Below are 12,305 nucleotides of genomic sequence, written 5' to 3' on the forward strand. Positions count from 1 at the left end.
CTGAGGTTATGGATATTTCTCCTGCCAATCTTGATTCCAGCTTGTGCTTCATCCAGCCCAGCATTTTGCATGATGTACTCTGCATATAAGTTAAATATGCAGGGTGACAATATACAGCCTTGACGTACTCCTTTCCCAATTTGGAACCAGTCTGTTCTTCCATGTCCAGTTCTAACCTTTGCTTCCTGACCTGCATACAGATTTCTCGGATTTAACAGGTCAGGTGGTCTGGTATTCCCATCTCTTTAAGACTTTTTCACAGTTTTTTGTGATCCATACAGTCAAAGATTTTGTCATAGTCAATAAAGCAGAAGTAGATGTTTTTCTGGAATTCTCTCGCTTTTTCAATAATCCATCGGATGTTGGCAATTTGATCTCTGGTTCCTCTGCCTTTTCTAAATCCAGCTTGAACTTCTGGAAGTTCACAGTTCACATACAGTTGAATCCTGGCTTGCAGAATTTTGGGCATTACTTTCCTAGTGTGTGAGATGAGTGCAATTGTGCAGTCATTTGAACATTCTTTGCAATTGCCTTCCTTTGGGATTGGAATGAAAACACCTTTTCCAGTCCTGTGGCCACTGCTGAGTTCTCTATATTTGCTGGCATATTGAGTGCTGCACTTTCACAGCATCATCTTTCAGGATTTGAAATAACTCAACTGGAATTCCATCACCTCCACTAGCTTTGTTCATAGTGATGCTTTCTAAGGCCCACTGGACTTTGCATTCCAGGATGTCTGGCTCTAGGTAAGTGATCACCCCATCGTGATTATCTGGGCCATGAAGATCTTTTTCGTACAGTTCTTCTGTGTATTCTTGCCACCTCTTCTTAATATCTTCTGCTTCTGTTAGATCCATACCATTTCTGTCCTTTATCGAGCCCATCTTTGCATGAAATGTTCCCTTGGTATCTCTCATTTTCTTGACGAGATCTCTAGTCTTTCCCATTTTATTGTTTTCCTCTATTTCTTTGCATTGATCACTGAGGAAGTCTTTCTTATCTCTCCTTGCTATTCTTCGGAACTCTGCATTCAAATGGGTATATCTTTCCTTTTCTCCTTTGCGTTTCACTTCTCTTCTTTTTCAGCTATTTGTAAGGCCTCCTCAGACAGCCATTTTGCTTTTTGCATTTCTTTTTCTTGGGGATAGTCTTCATCCCTTCCTCCTGTACAATGTCATGAACCTCCATCCATAGTTCATCAGGCACTCTATCAGATCTAATCCCTTGAATCTATTTCTCACTTCCACTGTACAATCATAAGGGATTTGATTTAGGTCATACCTGAATGGTCTAGTGGTTTTCTCGACGTTCTTCAATTTAAGTCTGAATTTGGCAATGAGGAGTTCATGATCTGAGCTACAGTCAACTCCCGGTCTTGTTTTTGCTGCTGGAATAGAGCTTCCCCATCTTTGGCTGCAAAGAATATAACCAATTGGATTTTGGTATTGACCACCTGAGTATGTCCATGTGTAGAGTCTTCTCTTGTGTTGTTGGAAGAGGGTGTTTGTTATGACCAGTGCGTTCTCTTGGCAAAACTCTATTAGCCTTTGCACTGCTTCATTCTGTACTCCAAGGCCAAATTTGCCTGTTATTCCAGGTGTTTCTTGACTTCCTACTTTGGCATTCCAGTCCCCTGTAGTGAAGAGGACATCTTTTTTGGGTGTTACTTCTAGATGGTCTTGTAGGTCTTCATAGAACCATTCAACTTCAGCCTCTTCAGCATTACTGGTTAGGGCATAGACTTGGATTACTCTGATATTGAATGGTTTGCGTTAGAAACAAACAGAGATCATTCTGTCATTTTTGAGATTGCATCCAAGTACTGCATTTTGGACTCTTGTTGACTATGATGGCTACTCCATTTCCTCTAAGGGATTCCTGCCCACAGTAGTAGATATAATGGTCATCTGAGTTAAATTCACCCATTCCAGTTCATTTTAGTTTGCTGATTCCTAAAATGTTGATGTTCACTCTTGCCATCTCCTGTTTGACCACTTTCAATTTGCCTTGATTCATGGACCTAACATTCCAGGTTCCTATACAATATTGCCCTTTATAGCATCGGACTTTACTACCATCACCAATCACATCCACAGCTGGGTGGTGTTTTTGCTTTGGCTCCGTCCCTTCATTCTTTCTGGAGTTATTTCTCCACTGCTCTCCAGTAGCATATTGGGCACCTACTGACCTGGGGAATTCATCTTTCAGTGTCTTGTTTTTTTGCCTTTTCATACTGTTCATGGGGTTCTCAAGGCAAGAATACTGAAGTGGTTTGCCATTCCCTTCCGTAGCAGACCACATTTAGTCGTCCCCTTAGAACTGCTCTTTATCACGCCACTCCTCTGGAGTGACATTCTAGGACCTCAACACACTGCCCAACCTGTTCACCTGCCCAAGCTCCTCTCTCACTTCTTCCTTCACAAAAATCTCTACTCTGGTTTCATGTGTCTACTTTCCTCCACACAAAACCACAGCGTTCCAGCTCCCGTGCACTTGTTCCCATTGTTTCCCTTACATAGATGGCCCAGTTTGCCTCCATTTCTGATTCCTGCTAGTCATTCAGAGACCCTCCCAACCCCGCTTCCCAGGAAGCTTCACTGACCATCTCATGCCAGCATGGCCATTCAGATTTCTACCCTTTCTCAGACAGTTTTACCGTAAATCCAATAATTCCATAGACACTTTCTTATAGGACCCGTGTCTATCTCTGTTATCATTTTGTTCATTCTTTTAAAAAAATTATTTATTTTAATTGGAGTCTAATTACTTTACCATATTGTGGTGGTTTTTGCCATACATCAACATGAATCAGTCATGGGTATACATGTGTCCCCCCATCCTGAACCCCCCCTCCCACCTCCCTCCCCACCCCATCCCTCTGGGTTGTCCCAGAGCACCGGCTTTGAGTGCCCTGCTTTATGCCTCAAACTTGCACTGGTCATCTGTCTTACATATGGTAATATACACGTTTCAGTGCTATTCTGTCAAATCATCCCACCCTCGCCTTCTCCCACATAGTTCAAAAGTCTGTTCTTTACACCTGTGTGTCTTTTTCTGTCTCGCATGTAGGATTGTCGTTACCATCCTTTTGTGTGTGTGTATTAATTTTATTATTTTCTAATACATAAAATACTTAAATAATATAATACATAAAATATTACATTTATAATGCATAAAATACTTTTTTGATACAAAAGAGTCCATGAACATGGCAGGAAAGGCACACGGTATCAAGACCTAAGGGTTATACAGACTCTAAACAGAGCCAGCTCACGCCAGAGTCCATTATGGATTCAGTCAGAATGTGAATGGATTCATGATGGCCTCAAACTTGGTGTCCCTGGAAGTGCTCCAGCAGGCTCTCTGCGGAAACAAGATCTGGACTGTACAGACAGCTCCAGCCCAGGGCAAGCCCAAGATAGAGAACAAAATAGACTTTGGATTGGGAGGAGGGTAGCTCAGACAATTTTACCGTAATTTCTTTTCAAAATGTGAAACAATAAAAGGTCAGGAAGGACATTTAACAAATGAAAGAGAATACATTGTTAACAATTCTTCATTTAAGTTAGCAAACTTGGCTAAGGGATGCTTTGATGGATTTAAGTGCTCCTTTGGAACATTTTCTTCTGCTATAATAATCCATTCCATTGTGTTATAAAGTAATTATAATCACCACTCAGTGTCCCAAGTCAGAGCGGAAGAAAAGAAGTATTAAGAGCAAGAAGTGTCTGGAAATATCTCACATGCTGGCTTTCTGCTTTTTAAGAACTAAAAGGCAACATCTCTTTATACTGTGATCACTGGAGCAAAGGTTTACAATACTTGTAATATGATTGTACTAGAAACGTATCCTGTTAGAGGTGGTACAGGCGATGTCAGGCTGAGAAGCAAAGGGGTCAGGGAGGACACATTTGGAGAAGAAAAGTGTCTCTCTGCTCAAGAGAGAAGTTTCCCAGGTGGCACTAGTGGTAAAGAACCTGCCTGCCAGTGCAGGAGGCATAAGAGACACAGTTTGATCCCTGGGTCAGGAAGATCCCCTGGAGAAGGAATTAGCAACCCACTCCAGTATTCTTGCCTGGAGAATCCCATGGACAGAGGAGCCTGGCAGGCTACAGTCCATGGGGTTGCAAAGAGTCGTTCATGACTGAAGCAACTTAGCACAGCACAGCACAGCACCCAGAAAAGAGACACAAACCTGAGCCCTCCATTGAAAGTTCAAGTTCTTCTCTCTTGGCCAACCTGTCACTCTCACTCTTACTATGTTCCTGCCTTTGGGGGAGAGTAGGTGAAACACAAAAGCTATGGCCAGGCCAATGGCTTTCATAGGCATATTGCATAGAAGGATAAGTGACTGTGGTTCGATGTAGTCAGAGAGCAAATTCTTGGCCAAGTCCACACTCTAATGTATGCACAAAGTTCCAGGAAATGTTGGAGAAGAAACACAGAAGCACATGCCTTCCGAGATTCTGCATCCATTTAGTAAAATAGGCAACATACCTGTGGTTAAGGAAGAATTGAATGTACTTTGCAGGCTGAAATTGCCCTTCCTATATTATAGTTTCCATAGGGAGTATTTAGTCTAGGTGCTTTTTCTTGCATAAATTTTCTGCAAGAGTATTTGCCCCATGTTATGGTATTTCATAAAACTAATGATTGGGGGGAATTCATGAAAGATGACATGGAAAATGCAACAGAGCAGGAATCCACTGTAAGACAGAAATGGGAAAACTAACACAACATTGTAAATCAACTATACTACAGTTTAAAAACATACACAAAAAACTGGAAATGGTGCTCTCAGGAGCTAACCCAGGCAGGTCTGGAAGAGACAAGTAAATTACACGGGAAGGTGGCCTAGATTCCCATATTACTTACCTTGATGCCCCAAAGCATCATCCTCAACTCACATCCCTATGCTCTTGTGAATCCTTTTGGCTAAATGAAAGAAGAGGAGAGAACTCAGGCCCGATTTCTGATGAGTTGACATTATACATTTGTGCGGCTCAGAGCGGACTTCTGCTGCATGGCAGCCTCACTCGGAGGGCCAGGGGAGAAGATATGCCCTCCCAGCATCCAGAGCTTTGAGCTAGACACATGGCTCATCAATTCCTATGGGAGAAGGTTAGACACGGACTCCTGGCTAGTGGCCTGCAGTGAATAAGAGCACAGTATCAAAGACAGGAATTGCTGGGGAGGGATATGTGGACGTGTTTATTGGCTCTTTGTGTTCACCCAAGAGCACCTATCACAGAGGACGGACTCAACAACCAGGTGGACAGTGAGATTCTTCCATCAACATCAGCCAGCTCTGCTCTCAGCCACTCTGGTGCCAGGGAGCGCTCAGGGTTCCAGGAACCTTAGAGTTGTGACTGCCACTGAGTTACTTTGGGCTTCTCAGGCTAGCCAAGCAGCAGGCAAAGAAAGAAACTACTGTATCCGAGGGGCATTCAGTCCTGACCAACACACTAGCCTCATCTCGTCCTGCTCAGCCTTCAGCCACTGGCCAGACCCAAGCTGAGGGAGGGAGATTTTTTACATCAGATTTGATTGAAAGGTATGAGTAGGGATACACTAACTTATCCCAGAAATTTATGTCTAAATTACAATTACAAACTAAGGGATATGCCTGAGATGACATGAGGGCTGGGAAAGAGTAAAGGCTGTGGTTCAGTTCAGTTCAGTCATTCAGTTGAGTCCGACTCTTTGTGACCCCAGGAATCGCAGCATGCCAGGCCTCCCAATTCATCACCAACTCCCGGAGTTCACTCAAACTCATGTCCATTGAGTTGGTAATGCCATCCAACCATCTCATCCTCTGTCATCCCCTTCTCCACCTGCCCACAACCCTCCCAGCATCAGGGTCTTTTCCAATGAGTCAACTCTTCACATGAGGTGGCCAAAGGATTGGAGTTTCAGCTTCAACATTAGTCCTTCCAATGAACACCCAGGACTGGTCTCCTTTAGTATGGACTGGTTGGACCTCCTTGCAGTTGAAGGGACTCTCAAGAGTCTTCTCCAACACCACAGTTCAAAAGCATCAATTCTTCGGCACTCAGCATTCTTCACAGTCCAACTCTCACATCCATACATGACCACTGGAAAAACCAGAGCCTTGACTAGATGGACCTTTGTTGGCAAAGTAATGTCTCTGCTTCTTAATATGCTGTCTAGGTTGGTCATAACTTTCCTTCCAAGGAGTAAGCATCTTTTAATTTCATGGCTACAGTCACCAACTGCAGTGATTTTGGAGCCCAAAAAAATAAAGTCTGACTGTTTCCACTGTTTCCCCATCTATTTCCCATGAAGCGATGGGACCAGATGCCATGATCTTCGTTTTCTGAATGTTGAGCTTTAGGCCAACTTTTTCACTCTCCTCTTTCACTTTCATCAAGAGGCTTTTTAGTTCCTCTTCACTTTCTGCCATAAGGGTGGTATCATCTGCATATCTGAGGTGATTGATATTTCTCCTGGCAATCTTGATTCCAGCTTGTGCTTCTTCCAGCCCAGCATTTCTCATGATGTACTCTGCATAGAAGTTAAATAAGCAGGGTGACAATATACAGCCTTGATGTACTCCTTTTCCCATTTGGAACCAGTCTGTTGCTCCATGTCCAGTTCTAACTGTTGCTTCCTGACCGGCATATAGGTTTCTCAAGAGGCAGGGCAGGTGGTCTGGTATTCCCATCTCTTCCAGAATTTTCCACAGTTTATTGTGATCCATACATTCAAAAGCTTTGGCATAGTCAATAAAGCAGAAATAGATGATTTTCTGGAACTCTTTTGCTTTTTCGATGATCCAGCGGATGTTGGCAATTTGATCTCTGGTTCCTCTGCCTTTTCAAAAACCAGCTTGCACATCTGGAAGTTCACGGTTCACATATTGCTGAAGCCTGGCTTGGAGAATTTTGAGCATTACTTTACTAGCGTGTGAGATGAGTGCAATTGTGTGGTAGCTTGAGCATTCTTTGGCATTGCCTTTCTTTGGCATTGGAATGAAAACTGACCTTTTTCAGTCCTGTGGCCACTGCTGAGTTTTCCAAATTTGCTGGCATATTGAGTGTAGCACTTCAGAGCATCATCTTTCAGGATTTGAAATAGCTCTACTGGAATTCCATCACCTCCACTAGCTTTGTTCATAGTGATGGTTTTAAGGCCCACTTGACTTCATATTCCAGGATGCCTGGCTCTAGGTGAGTGATCACACCATCATGATTATCTGGGTCATGAAGATCTTTTTCGTACAGTACTCCTGTGTTCTTGCCACCTCTTCTTAATACCTTCTGCTTCTGTTAGGTCCATACCATTTCTGTCCTTTATCAAGCCCATCTTTGCATGAAATGTTCCCTTGGTATCTCTCATTTTCTTGACGAGATCTCTAGTCTTTCCCATTCTATTGTTTTCCTCTATTTCTTTGCACTGATGGCTGAGGAAGGCTTTCTTATCTCTCCTTGCTATTCTTTGGAACTCTGCATTCAGATGCTTATATCTTTCCTTTTCTCCTTTGCTTTTCGCTTCTCCTCTTTTCACAGCTATTTGTAAGGCCTCCCCAGACAGCCATTTTTCTTTTTTTGCATTTCTTTTTCTTGGGGATAGTCTTGATCCTTGTCTCCTGTACTATGCCACGAACCTCTGTCCATAGTTCATCAGGCACCCTGTCTATCAGATCTAGTCCCTTAAATCTATTTCTCACTTCCACTGTATAATCATAAGGATTTGATTTAGGTCATACCTGAATGGTCTAGTGGTTTTCCCTACTTTCTTCAATTTAAGTCTGAATTTGGCAATATTCATGATCTGAATTTGGCAAGAGTTCATGATCTGAGCCACAGTCAGCTTCTGGTCTTGTTTTTGCTGACTGTATAGAGCTTCTCCATCTTTGGCTGCAAAGAATATAATCAATCTGATTTCAGTGTTGACCATCTGGTGATGTCCATGTGTAGAGTCTTCTCTTGTGTTGTTGGAAGAGGGTGTTTGCTATGACCAGTGTATTCTCTTGGCAAAATTAGCCTTTGCCCTGCTTCCTTCCATACTCCAAGGTCAAATTTGCCTGTTACTCCAGGTGTTTCTTGACTTCCTACTTTTGCATTCCAGTCCCCTATAATGAAAAGGACAGCTTTTTTGGGTGTTAGTTCTAAAAGGTCTTGTAGGTCTTCATAGAACCGTTCAACTTCAGCTTCTTCAGTGTTACTGGTTGGGGCATAGGCTTGGATTACCGTGATATTGAATGGTTTACCTTGGAAATGAACAGAGATCATTCTGTTGTTTTTGAGATTGCATCCAAGTACTGCATTTAGGACTCTTTTGTTGACCATGATGGCTACTCCTTTTCTTTTAAGGGATTCTTGCTCACAGTAGTAGCTATAATGGTCATCTGAGTTAAATTCACCCATTCAGTCCATTTTAGTTCACTGATTCCTAGAATGTTCACTCTTGCCATCTCCTGTTTGACTACGTCCAATTTGCCTTGATTCATGGACCTGACATGGTTCCTATGCAATATTGCTCTTTACAGCATCGGACCTTGCTTCTATCACCAGTCACATCCACAACTGGGTATTGTTTTTGCTTTGGCTCCATCCCTTCATTCTTTCTGGAGTTATTTCTCCACTGATCTCCAGTAGCATATTGGGCACCTACTGACCTGGGGAGTTCCTCTTTCAGTATCCTATCATGTTGCTTTTTCATACTGTTTATGGGGTTCTCAAGGCAAGAATACTAAAGTAGTTTGCCATTCCCTTCTCCAGGGGACCGCATTCTGTCAGCCCTCTCCACCATGACCCGTCCGTCTTGGGTGGCCCCACATGGCATGGCTTAGTTTCATTGAGTTAGAAAAGGCTGTGGTCCGTGTGATCAGATTAGCTAGTTTTCTGTGACAAGGCTGTGGTTAGAGAAAAATAAGTCCATTTTCTGTTTGTATGTCATCTAAGTTGAGCGTTTTCAATAAGCCAGTTATAAGCACACTCCTCTGTCAGGAAGCATTTAACAGGAGGCTTCCTGTGTGCTGTTTTGATCTGTCAGGAATTCTCTGTTCCTTATTAATTCCTGAATACTCAGGAATTGAGAGGAGAGGCAAGCCTCTCCCGGGGGCTGAGGAATCCAGGCATTTCCTTCATTAGTTTTTCTATACGGTGATAAGTACCCTCTTCCTTCTTGTGAACCTCACGGTAAAAGTGATTGTTTACAAATCTCTCTCTCTCTAATATGGATCACCTATGTTTTGTAAGTCTGGAATTTTATCTTTATCTTTGCTGAGAATAACTACCTTGTAAGACAGTATATATATGCCCACACCGTGTTGATTAAAACACCTTTGCTCCATCAGAGCTCTGGTCCCTGTCTCTCTCTCTCTCTCTCTCCCTCTCTCTGTTTTTCAGGCCGATCCCCTGGAGCACAGAGGCTCTCCGAGTTCACTTTCCTGCTCAGGCTTCTAAGACCCTCTCGTGAAGGCACTCTGTACCTTCACCCCATCGAGAGGGTGCCTGAGGCCTTCGTGAACAGAGCAAGCCCCGTGCAGGGGCTTTATTGGCTTTCTGTGTAAACCAAAGAATATCAGCCTCTTTCTCTCTCCTTTACTTTCTTATCAATCGACTTTGGACCACCAGGTTCCAGTCCGTTAAAGGACCTCAACACTCTTCAGAAACATGGAGGAAAATCCCAGAAGAAACAGCTAAAACAGGTAAGAGGTTGCCTCAGGAAGCATGATTTGGAGTTGGAGAAGAATTTTTTTTTTATTACCAGTTTTGCTCATATGATTTTTAAAGCTGTGTGCATAGAAGCCTCTGATAAAAATAAAAATAGATTTAAATAAGGTAAATATTGTTGTGTGGAAAGGCACAGTGGAGAGAAAGGTTGAGGGGGACAGCTTAGAGACACAGACCAGCCCTGTACTTAAAATTAAAGGACATAATTTTGAAATAAAACTCTTGGACTCTTCTAATCCAGGTTAGTCTGGAATGCATGGGTACGGGATCCATGGATGAGATTCAAGGGATCCATGAATATCTTTGATGATTTTTCTACCCAAAATGTACACGTGTACATTTTAGGGGACGGAGATATTTAGCTTTCATTGGGTTTTTTAAAATCAAAAAAAGAATAAGAACTACTGATCTGATGTCATTTATACAAAATAACAATGAAAGAATCTATACACTTGCAAAGAAGAAGGTGCATATTTGGTGAAGTATTTGGAGTGGAATCAATACAATACAATACACTATATTGCACTATGGTGTTTATAGTAGTTCCACTCAAGGGATCAGTGGGGTTGGGTGGGAGTCAACAAGGGCTTTTACTGTATCCATACTGGGTGGATTTTTAACTGAGAGGAATATATTAGGCATTACTTTTATGTTTAAAAACTTTTAAACAATTTATTTAATTGGTTCTTCTCATTTTACAGTTGAGAAAATGAGCTCCAGGGATGTGGCCTAATTGTCCAAGTCACGCTCACACACACACACACACACACACACACACGCAGAGGTGACACAGGAAGCAAATCTCCTGTGTCCCACCCTTGCACTCCTCCCAGTGCCCTGGTGGCATCCTGAGCCAGCTTCAGGAGATCTCTACTACCCATTGGGTTGACCCCCCACTCCCCGCCAGCCACGCACACTGTAGACTAAGTCATATTCTATTTGTACATGCAAGTACAGATATACAAACCAAACAGTTGTATCAATACAAATATTGTAACAATGCTCTCAGTATTCCTTATATATGGTGAGAAGAAAGTAGTAAAAGAAACGGATTTACACAAGATTTCCATGTACAGAGGCATCCAGAGTTTTTGATTTATGAGCGCTTCTGGCTCTGCTGACCACAGCACCTGATCAGCATGAGGAGCAGTTCTAAGGTGGACCTGGTGAGGATCAGAACCTACTGTGGGCAGCTCACCCTGAGTTATGAAGGTGAGGGACTCAAGTTGGACTGCCAGGTTTGAATCCTTTTTGTCATGACTGCTCCATGACTTGGGCCAATTTGCTCAACCTCCCCAAATCTCCATTTTCCCTTCTTTAAAATAGGAATTACTTTTGTTATTATATGTGTAAAAGCCCTTAGCACCATGTCAGGTATAATTCAGCAGTAGCTGTTATTATTAAAGGATAATTCTCAAAAACGGGTCTCCTTCTGGGATGTGAAACAGCTTAGATAAATTCAGGAGTGTCAGAAAAACCTGCTTGGATCAGGTGTTGGGCTATGTCTTCCCAACGGAGGGTAAGACATTAAAGAGGGACATTTCAGGGCGAAGTCTTTCACCGCTCTCTTTTTCCTCTCATTGTTCCTCTTGTGGACAGACTTCTTGTCCTTCACTGACTATTATTTCATGGGGTGCTAGCAGGTAAAACAGATGCTGAGAGTAGATATGGAAGAGAAAAACTGTAACATCTCTTCCAATTATCACCAACAATTCAGATTTATTGAAGAGCACATTCCAAAATATTCTTCCAACACCATTAGCCTCTTCTTGGCAATAACATGACATAGGGGTACTCCCTAGCACAGGAAGAACTTCTACTTCAGGGAGCCTGAGACTGAGCAGGTATGCCTGTAAGAATGGAGATTCTGGGTCATATCCCTTGAATATTTGATTTAGTAATCCTGCATGGCTTTGCTAGCTGAATTTCCCAGTGCACCTTTTGGCCATCTGCTTCAGAATCAGCTGAGTTTTTAAAGAGTGTACTCTGCTTAGTTGCTAAGTCTTTGCAACCCCATGGGCTGTAGCTCACCAGGCTTCTCTGTCCCAGGGATCGAACCCAAGTCTCCCACTTTACAGGTGGATTCTTTACCATCTGAGCTACCAGGGACTTTGAAGAGTGTACTTTCTGATTGATTCTGATAAACATTAAAGTATGGAAACCACTGGAAAGGACCTTTGCAAATTTGGCCTTTTCTGCAGTAGATAAAAGGCAATTGAGTTATGAGGGATTCATAGTGTTTTAACACCCTAGGTGCAGAATGATCATAGTGATTCGTACATGCCCTTGACCAATAGGGGCCTACTCTCAGAAGGCTAACTTAGTCACTCAAAGTTGGACTCTTCCTTCTCTCCTTGAATGATCAGGAGGTTGAGCCAAGAGTTTCTTTATGGTGTTGATTTATCCGATAAGTCACATCAACCTAGGATTAGCCCCATCAAGAATCATGTGTTATTTATTGATATGTTTAGTTAAGAAGAAGAGGTCATAAAAAAGTCAGTACTTGCCTAACACAAATGGAGGGCAAGACTTTTATGATGCAATAAACTCTCATTCCTCAGCACAACAGATCAGGTTGCATGAAGACTAACAGATCCTTGCAGG

At 42.5% G+C, this 12,305-nt stretch overlaps 1 long non-coding RNA gene across 6 annotated transcripts in view; it reads right to left on the reverse strand.

Annotated features, from left to right (window-relative positions):
- Positions 1-3,132: 3,132 nt before the first annotated feature.
- The window catches only part of LOC129646282 (uncharacterized), a 131,562-nt gene continuing 122,389 nt past the window's right edge, over positions 3,133-12,305 (reverse strand). For all 6 annotated transcript variants that reach the window (XR_008711822.1, XR_008711826.1, XR_008711823.1 and 3 more), the window contains one exon: positions 3,133-3,363. This is a non-coding gene — a long non-coding RNA (uncharacterized LOC129646282). The remainder of the gene's footprint in view (positions 3,364-12,305) is intronic.

The sequence above is a fragment of the Bubalus kerabau genome, chromosome 3 (assembly GCF_029407905.1).
Source record: "Bubalus kerabau isolate K-KA32 ecotype Philippines breed swamp buffalo chromosome 3, PCC_UOA_SB_1v2, whole genome shotgun sequence".
NCBI lineage: Eukaryota > Metazoa > Chordata > Mammalia > Artiodactyla > Bovidae > Bubalus > Bubalus kerabau.